This window comes from Ambystoma mexicanum, chromosome 6q (assembly GCF_040938575.1).
Source record: "Ambystoma mexicanum isolate Mex_15411 chromosome 6q, UKY_AmexF1_1, whole genome shotgun sequence".
In the NCBI taxonomy this organism is placed as follows: domain Eukaryota; kingdom Metazoa; phylum Chordata; class Amphibia; order Caudata; family Ambystomatidae; genus Ambystoma; species Ambystoma mexicanum.
Genome location: NC_090937.1, coordinates 166469925 through 166489905, shown reverse-complemented (window position 1 = coordinate 166489905; position 19981 = coordinate 166469925).

Genomic DNA, 19981 nt, shown 5'->3' with positions numbered 1-19981 from the left:
AACAATAGGCAGAATACTGGCCCCTACCACTGGACACAGTTCTGTGTGGAGATCCCCCCACCTGGGCAACCTGTAAAATAAAGAGATATAACACCAGCCCAGTCCATATATTGTTCAATAGTCTATTTCTCTCCTATAATGTTTTTACCCCCCCCAATGTACCTGGTGGAGTCGAGTTCTTCGAAGAGGCGTCGACAGATCCTTCTTGAATGACCCCCTTTAAAGCAGGAGTCACGGATCGTCGAGAGGCGTCGAAAAACGTCGAAGACCTCGGGGTTCGGCGACGGGGAATCGACGGCCCTTCTTGAATGCCTTCCCTTCCAAGCGGGAGACACGGGGCGTCGAACGTCCGTCGACAAACGAGGTAGAACGATGTCGAGGAGGCGGCAGCTTCGTCCGAGCGGTGCTCGTCGACGTCGGGGCGTCGGCGTCCTGCAAGGCGGAGGTGTGCGGGGCACCTCGATGACAATAGTTCTGGACCGCAAAGATTGTAGAGACGGGAGCCCAGCAAGGGCGTCGAGTCGCTCGACGCTTTGGGGTCGTGAGGTGGCGGGAAACCCACCGGCGGATTCTCCTCGGCGCGTTGGTCGTCCTCGACTTTCTCCGGCAGGGCAAAAGCGGTCGACGGTGCGGACGAGGGAGTCCTTCGAGTCAAATGTTCTTAGGCAAGGAGCGGACGGCTCCGGTCGTCGGCGGCTCGGCGTCAAGTGGTTCCCACGGCTGGGCAACACAACTTCGACGGGCCTCCAGCGGTTGCACAGACCTGCGAACCCTGGTCGACGGCAATGGACTTCGACAGCGTCGATGTCCGGGTGCTTTACTTCGGTCTCCTCGGCAGTCCCCTTCTCCGGTCGGCAGCCTTTCGATGGTCTGGCGTCCAGGGAGCTTCGGCGAAGATTCAGCGGTGCTCGATGGTCCCTCGGAGCACGGGAAGAGGGCGCCTTACCAGGTCCTCTCTCGGGTCAGTCCTCGACGATTTCGACAACCTTCAGTTCCGTCGAAGCAAATGCCACAGCAAGTCTTCTTCTTCCAGCTGGACGTCGAGGATCAGCAAATCCAGTTACTCTTGAGTGGAGACTCAGCTTCTGAATGCTTCTGAACAATTTCCAGTGGTGAGAGGTCCCCAGATATACTATCCTGTCTCTCATCCACACTGCTGGCACACACACAGCAGCCAATCACACAGAAGGGCATTCATGCAGTCAGTCAGCCAATCAGGCACACAGTGCATTCAGGCCACACTCCTCCCTTTCAGACACTCACAACAAGGAATGTGGATTGGGACAAGTACCCAGCCATTCAACACTACACACTGCATTCAGGCCAGTTTCGGGCAGGGCTGTCTCAGTCTTTGTCTCACATGCCAGAAACCAGACAACCACAACAAGAAGTGTATATTGGTCACACACTCCATTCACCCAGGTCCCACCCACAGGAGGTACCCACAACATACAGTCAAAGGGAAGGCTCCAGTCAGTCTAGCTGGGCCTTCACAACAACACCATATATGGAACTTCCACCCAACAGCCAGTCAGGGGGAAGGGACAGAGTCAGGGCTTCCCAGGACTTTGGGAAAAACAAGACAACAGGCAATAGAAAGCAAGAGGCCACAGGGGCCATCTTGTTTTCTATCAGGAATCAACTGATCCCAATGGCAGGGCCTGGGTATCCCAAAATGGAGGACGCCCAGAGCACCTGTCTAATTCAGCATGGAGCTGCCACCAGCCCATACCCTGCTCTGTGGGCCACCCACAGGTGCCCAAAAACATACACTAGGGGCACAGGGTTGTACCCCTACCCATGGGTGCCATAAGGGTATCCCATGGGTCTGTTCACCAAACCAAAAGAGAGAGCTGCACTGCCAGGAGTCCCAAATGGACTCCTGGGCAGAAAACATAACAGAACACACGATTCAGAGGCCCTGTCCCTCTGATGCATTTCTAGCATCACAAGTACATGCTGAAAATGTTAGGATTGTTTTAGGAATGTGGGTGCAAGCCCTTGTTAGTACCACTCAACATATTATAAGCAACAAAATTCATGCACAAAATATGAAAAAGGGCATGCACACCTTGCTAAGAACGTGGTACTTCAAGATAATACATGTATTTACTGATATTTCACAGGTGCAGCGGAGAGAAATATAGCTCTAATACTGAAAGTCATACAATCATGAGAACAAAAGGTGCTAACTTAGTAGACACTCCTGTCCACTGCACACCTTACATACTGACTGTAGAGTCAGTCCATGCTTAATGTGTTTTAGTACTTGATGATGAGTAATCTTCGGATGTCATTTAAACTGTAATTCATATATGATTATTTATAATCAATCTTCCATATGCAACAGTTGCATGGTTAAGTCATTTATTTATAAAGAAATACAAATAATAAAATGAGCTTGACTCATTTATTTTACAGAGCACATAATCAATAAGGACAGCAGAAAACTGCTATCAGCAGTGGATTACAACTGCCAAAACAGAAGGTTATTTTTCATGCAGACATTAGATTAACCCAATGATAGTCTAATAGTCTAATCAATTGCTTTAAGATTGAAACAACACTGACATTAGCCTTTTAATATACCTTATAGATAGAATTGAGTGATTGAAACTAGAAGGTTCAATCTAAGACTTGAAAGTTTTCAACCTTACAGAACCTTACTCCTGATGAAGGTAGTTGCTCCCCAGAAATGCATTGGGCTCCATTAAAATGCTCCAGGGTCTTCCCCACCTAGGACGTTCTGCTCACCATCTTAAAATACAGTGGTTTGAGGGCATGTGCCGCCAGATTGGTGTTTATCCAATGAGCCACCTTGTTTATTAAACAAGACCCAGGTTCTGGGTGTTCTTGCTGCAAACTAGGCATATTAACAATGACCCTCACCTAGGTCAGTGCCGCTGGGGGTAGATTCAACACTATTTTGTAATCATATTTTCAATCATGTGCCAAGGGATTGTCAGTTTCATTATAAATAATGAGTTGCCTATAGTTCTTGGAGCAGTTCGATCACACAGACGTGTCTGTATCCCAGCTATGGTATTCTCAGTTTGGTCTCTGGGGAACTTGACACTTCGATCATTGTACCAGGCTGGGGCCCTTGACAGAGGATTGCAGCAGACCCTGTTTTAGAATGTATTTTACCATGTTCATGTGGTCCACAACTGGAAATAGAAATGGCAGATATAGCTTTCTTGAGTGATCTAATGCGATCATCCATTATCACCATGGAGTTAAATATTCTGGGCTTGAAATTGCCAATTAGATTGCACTTTCCCTTGCAAATCCTGTATATGCAACAAGGTCTCCTTCATAAAAAGATTCTATCTTGGTGTAGACCATGAGATTTTGAGAGTCACTTAAACCAATTAGATCTTTGTGCTCGGGGGAGCTGATGCCCGCTGAGTATTCCCATTTGGAGCAGGCTTCTCTTGAGTCCCTTTAAGCTCGCCAGTGTTACCCATAGGTTTTGGAATGGATAGTGTTGCTGTGGGAGCGCAGTCAGATCTTGGTGACAGCTGCTCACCCACCACAGAGCAGGATGGTGGAGCCATCTGTGTACACACAGGTGCAGAAAGCAAACAAGGAGAAGCATTGTGTGCATCTTGTGTGGCATGCACAATCTGGGGTATCTGGATAACAAAGGGTATATTATATGATATGGACAATCTCATTTCGGACAGAGCACATTCTACTGACAGGATTTGCTCATCAAGTTTGCCAGAAACTTGCTTTAAGTAGGAGTCCAATCGGTTTTGACCCGTTGGTTTGAGCCCATGTTCAGGTTTGAAAATCAGCTTTTGACCTTTTGACTTTTCTTTTGGTCATCCTATGAGGTGCAATTATAGCTTCAGATGTAGATATAATCCTCAAATATGTGATGTAGCCACTGATACCAATTAATCAATCAGAAAAATTCAGAGCTAGATGTCAGACGAGCACTTACAGCTGAAAGCCCAATGACATAATCTTTGGAATGCCGCCAAGGATGGGGGGAGGAAACCACTCCAATAATAGTATGTCAGTATCCTCCAACAATGCCAACATAGCCCAGGTGGGACAAAAGAGTATGTGCAATGTGATGCAGTGTCTATAAAACCAATCAAAGCTAAATCAGCTCACCTCTCTTTACGCTCAGCTCCCCCAGCACCAGAGCCGTCTCCCTTGACATCTGAATTATTGGCAATGAATTATGTGATGAATGAGGAAGTGCTGAAGTACTCCATGCCACGGAAGTCTTGGTCTCAATCAGCCTATGAGACCAAAGAACAAGCAGGCTTCCACAGGCATACACCTCCATGCACCTCAAACTCTGGCAGGAGTGGTAAGCAAGAGTGAGTACAAGAAAGCTTCCTGCAACAAACAGTGAATGGGGAGCAGAGAAGTGCAGGGCAACAGCCCCCCCACTAGCTGCTCCGCTGTGCTGCTTTTGTGGCAGTGGTGTGGATTTTCAAGCTAGCAGATACCGACCTCATGAGGACTCCACCACTTCTTGCACCTTCTGCAGGGCAACAGACCACCCAACAGCCTATTGAAGTTGTTAGAGTGCTCTCACTCAGGTGACCTCAGTGGTAGAAGCTTGGTCAGGGGATGACATGGGATGTGTGTGCTACATATTTGTGTTTTTTCACACTGATAATTTTACACAAAAAATCAATTTCCATCTCAGAGTAACCAGCTCATTGGTATGAACGCTAGGATATATAAACCACTGGTGCTTTCCATTTCTGAATAAAAATATCCACTTTCATAATTTACATAATGTAACTTATCAAAAAAAATCATTTTAAATTCCACTGACCAAGCATTTTACCTGCAAAAATTTAAAAAAACAACTCCCCGCGAACCCCAGTAATACACATACACCGCTCGCACAGGGCCAATCGCATGTAAAACTCCCTGCGCACACCTCCGAATACATGTACACCCCGGCACGGGGAGTTTCACACGCGATTGGCCCTATGCGACAAGGGTACATGTATTTCGGGAGTGCGCAGGAATTTTCACACGCAATTGGCCCTGTTCGAGCGGGGTATGTGTAATTCGGGGGTGCACAGGAAGTTTCACATGCGATTGGCCCTGTGCGAGCTGGGTACGTGTATTGCTGGAGTAAGTAGGAAGTTTCACACGCGATTGGCCCTGTGCGAGCGGTGTACGTGTATTACTGGGGTTCGCGTGGAGTTTCACAAGCGATTGGTCCTGTGCGAGCGGGGTGCGTGTATTTCGGGGGTGCGCAGGAAGTTTCACACGCGATTGGCCCTGTGCGAGCGGGGTACATGTATTTCGGGAATGCGCGGAAAGTTTCACACGCAATTGGCCCTGTGCGAGCGGGGTACGTGTATTACTGGGGATCGCGGGAAGTTTCACACAAGATTGGCCCTGTGCGAGCGGGGTACGTGTATTTTGGGGGTGTGCGGGAAGTTTCACACGCAATTTTGCTGTCAGAGCGGGGTACGTGTATTACTGGGGTTCGCGGGAGTTTCACACGCGATTGGCCCTGTGCGAGCTGGGTACGTGTATTGCTGGGGTTTGCGGGAAGTTTCAGACGCGATTGGCCCTGTGCGAGCGGTGTATGTGTATTACTGGGGTTCGCGGGGAGATTCACACGCGATTGGCCCTGTGCGAGCGGGGTACGTGTATTTCGGGGGTGCGCGGGAAGTTTCACACGCGATTGGCCCTGTGCGAGCGGGGTACGTTTATTTCTGGGGTTCGTAGGAAGTTTCACACGCGATTGGCCCTGTGCGAGCGGTGTACGTGTATTACTGGGGTTCGCGGGGAGATTCACACGCGATTGGCCGTGTGCGAGTGGTGTATGTGTATTACTGGGGTTCTTGGGGAGTTTCACACACGATTGGCCCTGTGCGAGCTGAGTACGTGTATTGCTGGGGTTCGTAGGAAGTTTCACACACGATTGGCCCTGTGCGAGCAGTGTACGTGTATTATTGGGGTTCGCGGGGAGATTCACACGCGATTGGCCGTGTGCGAGTGGTGTATGTGTATTACTAGGGTTCATGGGGAGTTTCACACACGATTGGCCCTGTGCGAGCTGGGTACGTGTATTGCTGGGGTTCGTAGGAAGTTTCACACGCGATTGGTCCTGCGCGAGCGGGGTACGTGTATTTCGGGGGTGCGCAGGAAGTTTCACATGCGATTGGCCCTGTGCGAGCGGGGTACATGTATTTCAGGAATGCGCGGAAAGTTTTACACGCAATTGGCCCTGTGCGAGCGGGGTATGTGTATTTCGGGGGTGTGTGGGAAGTTTCACAAGCAATTTTGCTGTCAGAGCGGAGTACGTGTATTACTGGGGTTCGCGGGGAGTTTCACACGCGATTGGCCCTGTGCGAGCTGGGTACGTGTATTGCTGGGGTTCGCGGGAAGTTTCACACGCGATTGGCCCTGTGCGAGCGGTGTACGTGTATAACTGGGGTTCGCGGGGAGTTTCACACGCGATTGGCCCTGTGCGAGCTGGGTACGTGTATTGCTGGGGTTCGCGGGAAGTTTCACACGCGATTGGCCCTGTGCGAGCGGGGTACATGTATTTCGGGAGTGCGCAGGAAGTTTCTCACGCAATTGGCCCTGTGCGAGTGGGGTTTGTGTATTACTGGAGTTCGAAGGAAGTTTCACACACGATTGGCCCTGTGCGAGCAGTGTATGTGTATTACTGGGGTGTGCAGGGAGTTTCATACGCGATTGGCCCTGTGCGAGCAGGGTACGTGTATTTCGGGGGTGCACGGGAAGTTTCACACGCGATTGTCCCTGTGTAAGTGGGGTACATGTATTACTGGGGTGCACGGGAAGTTTCACATGCGATTGGCCCTGTGCGAGCTGGGTACGTGTATTACTGGGGTTCGCGGGAAGTTTCACACGCGATTGGCCCTGTGCGAGCAGGGAACGTGTATTTCGGGGGTGCGTGGGAAGTTTCACACGCAAATTTGCTGTCAGAGCGGGGTACGTGTATTACTGGGGTTCGTGGGGAGTTTCACACACGATTGGCCCTGTGCGAGCTGGGTACGTGTATTTCGGGGGTGCACGGGAAGTTTCACATGCGATTGTCCCTGTGCGAGTGGGGACATGTATTACTGGGCTGCGTGGGAAGTTTCACACGCGATTGGACCTGTGCGAGCGGTGTATGTATATTACTGGGGTTCGCTGGGAGTTTCACACACGATTGGCCCTGTGCGAGCGGGGTACGTGTATTTCGGGGGTGCACGGGAAGTTTCACATGCGATTGTCCCTGTGCGAGTGGGGACATGTATTACTGGGCTGCGTGGGAAGTTTCACACGCGATTGGACCTGTGCGAGCGGGGTACCTGTATTTCGGGGGTGCGCGGGAAGTTTCACACACGATTTTGCTGTCAGAGCGGGGTATGTGTATTACTGGGGTTTGCGGGGAGTTTCACACGCGATTGGCCCTGTGCGAGTGGGGTACGAGTATTTCGGGGGTGCGCGGGAAGTTTCACACGCGATTGGCCCTGTGCGAGCGGGGTACGTGTATTGCTCGGGTTCGCAGGAAGTTTCACACGCGATGGGCCTGTGCGAGCGGTGTATGTGTATTACTGGGGTTCGCGGGGAGTTTCTCAGGCGATTGGCCCTGTGCGAGCGGGGTACGTGTATTTCGGGGGTGCGCGGGAAGTTTCACACGCGATTGGCCCTGTGCGAGCGGGGTACGTGTATTACTGGGGTTTGCGGGAAGTTTCACACGCGATTGGACCTGTACGAGCAGTGTGTGTGTATTACTGGGGTGTGCTGGGAGTTTCACACGCGATTGGCCCTGTGCGAGCGGGGTACGTGTATTTCGGGGGTGCACGGGAAGTTTCACACGCGATTGTCCATGTGTAAGTTGGGTACAAATATTACTGGGGTGCGGGGGAAGTTTCACATGCGATTGGCCCTGTGCGAGCGGGGTACGTGTATTACTGGGGTTCGTGGGAAGTTTCACACGCGATTGGCCCTGTGCGAGCGGGGAACGTGTATTTCCGGGGTGCGTGGGAAGTTTCACACGCGATTTTGCGGTCAGAGCGGGGTACGTGTATTTTTACATAATGTAACTTATCAAAAAAAATCATTTTAAATTCCACTGACCAAGCATTTTACCTGCAAAAATTTAAAAAAACAACTCCCCGCGAACCCCAGTAATACACATACACCGCTCGCACAGGGCCAATCGCGTGTAAAACTCCCTGCGCACACCTCCGAATACATGTACACCCCGGCACGGGGAGTTTCACACGCGATTGGCCCTATGCGACAAGGGTACATGTATTTCGGGAGTGCGCAGGAATTTTCACACGCAATTGGCCCTGTTCGAGCGGGGTATGTGTAATTCGGGGGTGCACAGGAAGTTTCACATGCGATTGGCCCTGTGCGAGCTGGGTACGTGTATTGCTGGAGTAAGTAGGAAGTTTCACACGCGATTGGCCCTGTGCGAGCGGTGTACGTGTATTACTGGGGTTCGCGTGGAGTTTCACAAGCGATTGGTCCTGTGCGAGCGGGGTGCGTGTATTTCGGGGGTGCGCAGGAAGTTTCACACGCGATTGGCCCTGTGCGAGCGGGGTACATGTATTTCGGGAATGCGCGGAAAGTTTCACACGCAATTGGCCCTGTGCGAGCGGGGTACGTGTATTACTGGGGATCGCGGGAAGTTTCACACAAGATTGGCCCTGTGCGAGCGGGGTACGTGTATTTTGGGGGTGTGCGGGAAGTTTCACACGCAATTTTGCTGTCAGAGCGGGGTACGTGTATTACTGGGGTTCGCGGGAGTTTCACACGCGATTGGCCCTGTGCGAGCTGGGTACGTGTATTGCTGGGGTTTGCGGGAAGTTTCAGACGCGATTGGCCCTGTGCGAGCGGTGTATGTGTATTACTGGGGTTCGCGGGGAGATTCACACGCGATTGGCCCTGTGCGAGCGGGGTACGTGTATTTCGGGGGTGCGCGGGAAGTTTCACACGCGATTGGCCCTGTGCGAGCGGGGTACGTTTATTTCTGGGGTTCGTAGGAAGTTTCACACGCGATTGGCCCTGTGCGAGCGGTGTACGTGTATTACTGGGGTTCGCGGGGAGATTCACACGCGATTGGCCGTGTGCGAGTGGTGTATGTGTATTACTGGGGTTCTTGGGGAGTTTCACACACGATTGGCCCTGTGCGAGCTGGGTACGTGTATTGCTGGGGTTCGTAGGAAGTTTCACACACGATTGGCCCTGTGCGAGCAGTGTACGTGTATTACTGGGGTTCGCGGGGAGATTCACACGCGATTGGCCGTGTGCGAGTGGTGTATGTGTATTACTAGGGTTCGTGGGGAGTTTCACACACGATTGGCCCTGTGCGAGCTGGGTACGTGTATTGCTGGGGTTCGTAGGAAGTTTCACACGCGATTGGTCCTGCGCGAGCGGGGTACGTGTATTTCGGGGGTGCGCAGGAAGTTTCACATGCGATTGGCCCTGTGCGAGCGGGGTACATGTATTTCAGGAATGCGCGGAAAGTTTTACACGCAATTGGCCCTGTGCGAGCGGGGTATGTGTATTTCGGGGGTGTGTGGGAAGTTTCACAAGCAATTTTGCTGTCAGAGCGGAGTACGTGTATTACTGGGGTTCGCGGGGAGTTTCACACGCGATTGGCCCTGTGCGAGCTGGGTACGTGTATTGCTGGGGTTCGCGGGAAGTTTCACACGCGATTGGCCCTGTGCGAGCGGTGTACGTGTATAACTGGGGTTCGCGGGGAGTTTCACACGCGATTGGCCCTGTGCGAGCTGGGTACGTGTATTGCTGGGGTTCGCGGGAAGTTTCACACGCGATTGGCCCTGTGCGAGCGGGGTACATGTATTTCGGGAGTGCGCAGGAAGTTTCTCACGCAATTGGCCCTGTGCGAGTGGGGTTTGTGTATTACTGGAGTTCGAAGGAAGTTTCACACACGATTGGCCCTGTGCGAGCAGTGTATGTGTATTACTGGGGTGTGCAGGGAGTTTCACACGCGATTGGCCCTGTGCGAGCGGTGTACGTGTATTACTGGGGTGCACGGGAAGTTTCACACGCGATTGTCCCTGTGTAAGTGGGGTACATGTATTACTGGGGTGCACGGGAAGTTTCACATGCGATTGGCCCTGTGCGAGCTGGGTACGTGTATTACTGGGGTTCGCGGGAAGTTTCACACGCGATTGGCCCTGTGCGAGCAGGGAACGTGTATTTCGGGGGTGCGTGGGAAGTTTCACACGCAAATTTGCTGTCAGAGCGGGGTACGTGTATTACTGGGGTTCGTGGGGAGTTTCACACACGATTGGCCCTGTGCGAGCTGGGTACGTGTATTTCGGGGGTGCACGGGAAGTTTCACATGCGATTGTCCCTGTGCGAGTGGGGACATGTATTACTGGGCTGCGTGGGAAGTTTCACACGCGATTGGACCTGTGCGAGCGGTGTATGTATATTACTGGGGTTCGCTGGGAGTTTCACACACGATTGGCCCTGTGCGAGCGGGGTACGTGTATTTCGGGGGTGCACGGGAAGTTTCACATGCGATTGTCCCTGTGCGAGTGGGGACATGTATTACTGGGCTGCGTGGGAAGTTTCACACGCGATTGGACCTGTGCGAGCGGGGTACCTGTATTTCGGGGGTGCGCGGGAAGTTTCACACACGATTTTGCTGTCAGAGCGGGGTATGTGTATTACTGGGGTTTGCGGGGAGTTTCACACGCGATTGGCCCTGTGCGAGCGGGGTACGAGTATTTCGGGGGTGCGCGGGAAGTTTCACACGCGATTGGCCCTGTGCGAGCGGGGTACGTGTATTGCTCGGGTTCGCAGGAAGTTTCACACGCGATGGGCCTGTGCGAGCGGTGTATGTGTATTACTGGGGTTCGCGGGGAGTTTCTCAGGCGATTGGCCCTGTGCGAGCGGGGTACGTGTATTTCGGGGGTGCGCGGGAAGTTTCACACGCGATTGGCCCTGTGCGAGCGGGGTACATGTATTTCGGGAGTGCGCGGGAAGTTTCACACGCGATTGGCCCTGTGCGAGTGGGGTACGTGTATTACTGGGGTTTGCGGGAAGTTTCACACGCGATTGGACCTGTACGAGCAGTGTGTGTGTATTACTGGGGTGTGCTGGGAGTTTCACACGCGATTGGCCCTGTGCGAGCGGGGTACGTGTATTTCGGGGGTGCACGGGAAGTTTCACACGCGATTGTCCATGTGTAAGTTGGGTACAAATATTACTGGGGTGCGGGGGAAGTTTCACATGCGATTGGCCCTGTGCGAGCGGGGTACGTGTATTACTGGGGTTCGTGGGAAGTTTCACACGCGATTGGCCCTGTGCGAGCGGGGAACGTGTATTTCCGGGGTGCGTGGGAAGTTTCACACGCGATTTTGCGGTCAGAGCGGGGTACGTGTATTACTGGGGTTTGCAGGGAGTTTCACATGCAATTGGCCCTGTGCGAGCGGTGTATATGTATTTCGGGTGCGCGGGAAGTTTCACACGCGGTTGGCCCTGTGAGAGTGGGGTACATGTATTACTGGGGTTCGCGGGAAGTTTCACACGCGATTGGCCCTGTGCGAGCAGGGTATGTGTATTCCGGGGGTGCACGGGAAGTTTCACACACGATTTTGCTGTCAGAGCAGGGTATGTGTATTAATGGGGTTTGCAGGGAGTTTCACACGCGATTGCCCCTGTGCGAGCGGGGTACGTGTATTTCGGGGGTGCGCGGGAAGTTTCACACCCGATTGGCCCTGTGCGAGCTGGGTATGTGTATTGCTCGGGTTCGCGGGAAGTTTCACACGCGATTGGCCCTGTGCGAGCGGTGTATGTGTATTACTGGGGTTCGCGGGGAGTTTCTCACGCGATTGGCCCTGTGCGAGCGGGGTACGTGTATTTCGGGGGTGCGTGGGAAGTTTCACACGCGATTGGCCCTGTGCGAGCGGGGTACATGTATTTCGGGAGTGTGCGGGAAGTTTCAGACGCGATTGGCCCTGTGCGAGTGGGGTACGTGTATTACTGGGGTTCGCGGGAAGTTTCACACGCGATTGGACCTGTACGAGCGGTGTGTGTGTATTACTGGGGTGCGCTAGGAGTTTCACACGCGATTGGCCCTGTGCGAGCGGGGTATTGTATTTCGGGGGTACGCGGGAAGTTTCACACGCGATTGTCCATGTGTAAGTGGGGTACATGTATTACTGGGGTGTGGGGGAAGTTTCACATGCGATTGGCCCTGTGCGAGCGGGGTACGTGTATTACTGGGGTTCGTGGGAAGTTTCACACGCGATTGGCCCTGTGCAAGCGGGGAACGTGTATTTCCGGGGTGCGTGGGAAGTTTCACACGCGATTTTGCTGTCAGAGCGGGGTACGTGTATTACTGGGGTTCGTGGGGAGTTTCACACACGATTGGCCCTGTGCGAGCGGGGTACGTGTATTTTGGGGGTGCACGGGAAGTTTCACACGCGATTATCCCTGTGCGAGTGGGGACATGTATTACTGGGGTGCGTGGGAAGTTTCACACGCGATTGGCCCTGTGCGAGCGGGGTACGTGTATTTCGGGGGTGTGTGGGAAGTTTCACAAGCAATTTTGCTGTCAGAGCGGAGTACGTGTATTACTGGGGTTCGCGGGGAGTTTCACACGCGATTGGCCCTGTGCGAGCTGGGTACGTGTATTGCTGGGGTTCGCGGGAAGTTTCACACGCGATTGGCCCTGTGCGAGCCGTGTACGTGTATTACTGGGGTTCGCGGGGAGTTTCACACGCGATTGACCCTGTGTGAGCTGGGTACGTGTATTGCTGGGGTTCGCGGGAAGTTTAACACGCGATTGGCCCTGTGCGAGCGGGGTACATGTATTTCGGGAGTGCGCAGGAAGTTTCTCACGCAATTGGCCCTGTGCGAGTGGGGTACGTGTATTACTGGAGTTCGAAGGAAGTTTCACACACGATTGGCCCTGTGCGAGCAGTGTATGTGTATTACTGGGGTGTGCAGGGAGTTTCATACGCGATTGGCCCTGTGCGAGCAGGGTACGTGTATTTCGGGGGTGCACGGGAAGTTTCACACGCGATTGTCCCTGTGTAAGTGGGGTACATGTATTACTGGGGTGCGCGGGAAGTTTCACATGCGATTGGCCCTGTGCGAGCTGGGTACGTGTATTACTGGGGTTCGCGGGAAGTTTCACACGCGATTGGCCCTGTGCGAGCAGGGAACGTGTATTTCGGGGGTGCGTGGGAAGTTTCACATTCAAATTTGCTGTCAGAGCGGGGTACGTGTATTACTGGGGTTCGTGGGGAGTTTCACACACGATTGGCCCTGTGCGAGCGGGGTACGTGTATTTCGGGGGTGCACGGGAAGTTTCACATGCGATTGTCCCTGTGCGAGTGGGGACATGTATTACTGGGCTGCGTGGGAAGTTTCACACGCGATTGGACCTGTGCGAGCGGTGTATGTATATTACTGGGGTTCGCTGGGAGTTTCACACACGATTGGCCCTGTGCGAGCGGGGTACGTGTATTTCGGGGGTGCACGGGAAGTTTCACATGCGATTGTCCCTGTGCGAGTGGGGACATGTATTACTGGGCTGCGTGGGAAGTTTCACACGCGATTGGACCTGTGCGAGCGGGGTACCTGTATTTCGGGGGTGCGCGTGAAGTTTCACACACGATTTTGCTGTCAGAGCGGGGTATGTGTATTACTGGGGTTTGCGGGGAGTTTCACACGCGATTGGCCCTGTGCGAGCGGGGTACGTGTATTTCGGGGGTGCGCGGGAAGTTTCACACGCGATTGGCCATGTGCGAGCGGGGTACGTGTATTGCTCGGGTTCACGGGAAGTTTCACACGCGATTGGCCCTGTGCGAGTGGGGACATGTATTACTGGGGTTCGCGGGAAGTTTCACACGCGATTGGACCTGTGCGAGCGGGGTACCTGTATTTCGGGGGTGCGCGGGAAGTTTCACACACGATTTTGCTGACAGAGCGGGGTATGTGTATTACTGGGGTTTGCGGGGAGTTTCTCAGGCGATTGGCCCTGTGCGAGCGGGATACGTGTATTTCGGGGGTGCGCGGGAAGTTTCACACGCGATTGGCCCTGTGCGAGCGGGGTACATGTATTTCTGGAGTGCGCGGGAAGTTTCACACGCGATTGGCCCTGTGCGAGTGGGGTACGTGTATTACTGGGGTTTGCGAGAAGTTTCACACGCGATTGGACCTGTACGAGCGGTGTGTGTGTATTACTGGGGTGTGCTGGGAGTTTCACACGCGATTGGCCCTGTGCGAGCGGGGTACGTGTATTTCGGGGGTGCGCAGGAAGTTTCACACGCGATTGTCCATGTGTAAATTGGGTACAAATATTACTGGGGTGCGGGGGAAGTTTCACATGCAATTGGCCCTATGCGAGCGGGGTACGTGTATTACTGGGGTTCGTGGGAAGTTTCACACGCGATTGGCCCTGTGCGAGCGGGGAACGTGTATTTCCGGGGTGCGTGGGAAGTTTCACACGCGATTTTTCTGTCAGAGCGGGGTACGTGTATTACTGGGGTTTGCAGGGAGTTTCACATGCAATTGGCCCTGTGCGAGCGGTGTATATGTATTTCGGGTGCGCGGGAAGTTTCACACGCGGTTGGCCCTGTGAGAGTGGGGTACGTGTATTACTGGGGTTCGCGGGAAGTTTCACACGCGATTGGCCCTGTGCGAGCAGGGTATGTGTATTCCGGGGGTGCACAGGAAGTTTCACACACGATTTTGCTGTCAGAGCAGGGTATGTGTATTACTGGGGTTTGCGGGGAGTTTCACACGCGATTGGCCCTGTGCGAGCGGGGTACGTGTATTTCGGGGGTGCGCGGGAATTTTCACACGCGATTGGCCCTGTGCGAGCTGGGTATGTGTATTGCTCGGGTTCGCGGGAAGTTTCACACGCGATTGGCCCTGTGCGAGCGGTGTATGTGTATTACTGGGGTTCGCGGGGAGTTTCTCACGCGATTGGCCCTGTGCGAGCGGGGTACGTGTATTTCGGGGGTGCGCGGGAAGTTTCACACGCGATTGGCCCTGTGCGAGCGGGGTACATGTATTTCCGGAGTGCGCGGGAAGTTTCAGACGCGATTGGCCCTGTGCGAGTGGGGTACGTGTATTACTGGGGTTCGCGGGAAGTTTCACACGCGATTGGACCTGTACGAGCGGTGTGTGTGTATTACTGGGGTGCGCTAGGAGTTTCACACGCGATTGCCCCTGTGCGAGCGGGGTATGTGTATTTCGGGGGTGCGCGGGAAGTTTCACACGCGATTGTCCATGTGTAAGTGGGGTACATGGATTACTGGGGTGTGGGGGAAGTTTCACATGCGATTGGCCCTGTGCGAGCGGGGTACGTGTATTACTGGGGTTCGTGGGAAGTTTCACACGCGATTGGCCCTGTGCAAGCGGGGAACGTGTATTTCCGGGGTGCGTGGGAAGTTTCACACGCGATTTTGCTGTCAGAGCGGGGTACGTGTATTACTGGGGTTCGTGGGGAGTTTCAGACACGATTGGCCCTGTGCGAGCGGGGTACGTGTATTTTGGGGGTGCACAGGAAGTTTCACACGCGATTATCCCTGTGCGAGTGGGGACATGTATTACTGGGGTGCGTGGGAAGTTTCACACGCGATTGGCCCTGTGCGAGCAGGGTACGTGTATTACTGGGGTTTGCAGGAAGTTTCACACGCGATTGGACCTGTGCAAGCAGGGTATGTGTATTTCGGGGGTGCGCGGGAAGTTTAACACGCGATTTTGCTGTCAGAGCGGGGTACGTGTATTACTGGGGCTCGCGGGGAGTTTCACACGCGATTGGCCCTGTGCGAGTGGGGTACATGTATTTCAGGGGTGCGTAGGAAGTTTCACATGCGATTGGCGCTGTGCGAGCGGTGTATGTGTATTACTGGGGTTTGCGGGGTGTTTCACACGCGATTGGCCCTGTGCGAGCGGGGTATGTGTATTTCGGGGGTGCGCGGGAAGTTTCACACGCGATTGGCCCTGTGCGAGCGGGGTACATATATTTTGGGAGTGCGAGGGAAGTTTCACACGCGATTGGCCCTGTGCGAGTGGGGTACATGTATTACTGGAGTTCGCGGGAAGTTTCACATGCGATTGGACCTGTGCGAGCGGTGTATGTGTATTACTGGGGTGCGCTGGGAGTTTCACACGCGATTGGCCCTGTGCGAGCGGGGTACGTGTATTTCGGGAGTGCGCCGGAAGTTTCACACGCGATTGTCCATGTGTAAGTGGGGTACATGTATAACTGGGGTGCGCGGGAAGTTTCACATGCGATTGGCCCTGTGCGAGCGAGGTACGTGTATTACTGGGGTTCGTGGGAAGTTTCACACGCGATTGGCCCTGTGCGAGCGGGGAACGTGTATTTCCGGGGTGCGTGGGAAGTTTCACACGCGATTTTGCTGTCAGAGCGGGGTACGTGTATTACTGGGGTTTGCAGGGAGTTTCACATGCAATTGGCCCTGTCCGAGCGGTGTATATGTATTTCGGGTGCGCAGGAAGTTTCACACGCGATTGGCCCTGTGAGAGTGGGGTACGTGTATTGCTGAGGTTCGCGGGAAGTTTCACACGGGATTGGCCCTGTGCGAGCAGGATATGTGTATTTCGGGGGTGCACGGGAAGTTTCACACACGATTTTTCTGTCAGAGCGAGGTATGTGTATTACTGGGGTTTGCGGGGAGTTTCACACGCGATTGGCCCTGTGCGAGCGGGGTACGTGTATTTCGGGGGTGCGCGGGAAGTTTCACACGCGATTGGCCCTGTGCGAGCGGGGTACGTGTATTACTGGGGTTTGCGGGAAGTTTCACACGCGATTGAACCTGTACGAGCGGTGTGTGTGTATTACTGGGGTGTGCTGGGAGTTTCACACGCGATTGGCCCTGTGCGAGCGGGGTACGTGTATTTCGGGGGTGCGTGGGAAGTTTCACACGCGATTGTCCATGTGTAAGTGGGGTACAAATATTACTGGTGTGCGGGGGCAGTTTCACATGCGATTGGCCCTGTGCGAGCGGGGTACGTGTATTACTGGGGTTCGTGGGAAGTTTCACACGCGATTGGCCCTGTGCGAGCGGGGAACGTGTATTTCCGGGGTGCGTGGGAAGTTTCACACGCGATTTTGCTGTCAGAGCGGGGTACGTGTATTACTGGGGTTTGCGGGAAGTTTCACACGCGATTGGACCTGTACGAGTGCTGGGTGTGTATTACTGGGGTGTGCTGGGAGTTTCACACGCGATTGGCCCTGTGCGAGCGGGGTACGTGTATTTCAGGGGTGCGTGGGAAGTTTCACACGCGATTGTCCATGTGTAAGTGGGGTACAAATATTATTGGGGTGCGGGGGAAGTTTCACATGCGATTGGCCCTGTGCGAGCGGGGTACGTGTATTACTGGGGTTCGTGGGAAGTTTCACGCGCGATTGGCCCTGTGCGAGCGTGGAACGTGTATTTCCGGGGTGCGTGGGAAGTTTCACACGCGATTTTGCTGTCAGAGCGGGGTACGTGTATTACTGGGGTTTGCAGGGAGTTTCACATGCAATTGGCCCTGTGCGAGCGGTGTATATGTATTTCGGGTGCGCGGGAAGTTTCACACGCGGTTGGCCCTGTGAGAGTGGGGTACGTGTATTACTGGGGTTCGCGGGAAGTTTCACACGCGATTGGCCCTGTGCGAGCAGGGTATGTGTATTTCGGGGGTGCACGGGAAGTTTCACACACGATTTTGCTGTCAGAGCAGGGTATGTGTATTACTGGGGTTTGCGGGGAGTTTCACACGCGATTGGCCCTGTGCGAGCGGGGTACGTGTATTTCGGGGGTGCGCGGGAAGTTTCACACGCGATTGGCTCTGTGCGAGCTGGGTATGTGTATTGCTCGGGTTCGCGGGAAGTTTCACACGCGATTGGCCCTGTGCGAGCGGTGTATGTGTATTACTGGGGTTCGCGGGGAGTTTCTCACGCGATTGGCCCTGTGCGAGCGGGGTACGTGTATTTCGGGGGTGCGCGGGAAGTTTCACACGCGATTGGCCATGTGCGAGCGGGGTACATGTATTTCGGGAGTGCGCGGGAAGTTTCAGACGCGATTGGCCCTGTGCGAGTGGGGTACGTGTATTACTGGGGTTCGCGGGAAGTTTCACATGCGATTGGACCTGTACGAGCGGTGTGTGTGTATTACTGGGGTGCGCTTGGAGTTTCACACGCGATTGGCCCTGTGCGAGCGGGGTATGTGTATTTCGGGGGTGAGAGGGAAGTTTCACACGCGATTGTCCATGTGTAAGTGGCGTACATGTATTACTGGGGTGTGGGGGAAGTTTCACATGCGATTGGCCCTGTGCGAGCGGGGTACGTGTATTACTGGGGTTCGTGGGAAGTTTCACACGCGATTGGCCCTGTGCAAGCGGGGAACGTGTATTTCCGGGGTGCGTGGGAAGTTTCACACGCGATTTTGCTGTCAGAGCGGGGTACGTGTATTACTGGGGTTAGTGGGGAGTTTCACACACGATTGGCACTGTGCGAGCGGGGTACGTGTATTTTGGGGGTGCACGGGAAGTTTCACACGCGATTGTCCCTGTGCGAGTGGGGACATGTATTACTGGGGTGCGTGGGAAGTTTCACACGCGATTGGCCCTGTGCGAGCGGGGTACGTGTATTACTGGGGTTTGCGGGAAGTTTCACACGCGATTGGACCTGTGCAAGCAGGGTATGTGTATTTCGGGGGTGCGCGGGAAGTTTAACACGCGATTTTGCTGTCAGAGCGGGGTACGTGTATTACTGGGGCTTGCGGAGAGTTTCACACGCGATTGGCCCTGTGCGAGTGGGGTACGTGTATTTCAGGGGTGCGCAGGAAGTTTCACACGCGATTGGCCCTGTGCGAGCGGTGTATGTGTATTACTGGGGTTTGCGGGTTGTTACACATGCGATTGGCCCTGTGCGAGCGGGGTACGTGTATTTCGGGGGTGCGCGGGAAGTTTCACACGCGATTGGCCCTGTGCGAGCGGGGTACATGTATTACTGGAGTTCGCGGGAAGTTTCACATGCGATTGGACCTGTGCGAGCGGTGTATGTGTATTACTGGGGTGCGCTGGGAGTTTCACACGCGATTGGCCCTGTGCGAGCGGGGTACGTGTATTTCGGGAGTGCGCCGGAAGTTTCACACGCGATTGTCCATGTGTAAGTGGGGTACATGTATAACTGGGGTGCGCGGGAAGTTTCACATGCGATTGGCCCTGTGCGAGCGGGGTACGTGTATTACTGGGGTTCGTGGGAAGTTTCACACGCGATTGGCCCTGTGCGAGCGGGGTACGTGTATTTCGGGAGTGCGCCGGAAGTTTCACACGCGATTGTCCATGTGTAAGTGGGGTACATGTATAACTGGGGTGCGCGGGAAGTTTCACATGCGATTGGCCCTGTGCGAGCGGGGTACGTGTATTACTGGGGTTCGTGGGAAGTTTCACACGCGATTGGCCCTGTGCGAGCGGGGAACGTGTATTTCCGGGGTGCGTGGGAAGTTTCACACGAGATTTTGCTGTCAGAGCGGGGTACGTGTATTACTGGGGTTTGCAGGGAGTTTCACATGCAATTGGCCCTGTGCGAGCGGTGTATATGTATTTCGGGTGCGCGGGAAGTTTCACACGCGATTGGCCCTGTGAGAGTGGGGTACGTGTATTACTGGGGTTCGCGGGAAGTTTCACACGCGATTGGCCCTGTGCGAGCAGGGTATGTGTATTTCGGGGGTGCACGGGAAGTTTCACACACGATTTTGCTGTCAAAGCGGGGTATGTGTATTACTGGGGTTTGCGGGGAGTTTCACACGCGATTGGCCCTGTGCGAGCGGGGTACGTGTATTTCGGGGGTGCGCGGGAAGTTTCACACGCGATTGGCCCTGTGCGAGCTGGGTATGTGTATTGCTCGGGTTCGCTGGAAGTTTCACACGCGATTGGCCCTGTGCGAGCGGTGTATGTGTATTACTGGGGTTCGCAGGGAGTTTCTCACGCGATTGGCCCTGTGCGAGCGGGGTACGTGTAT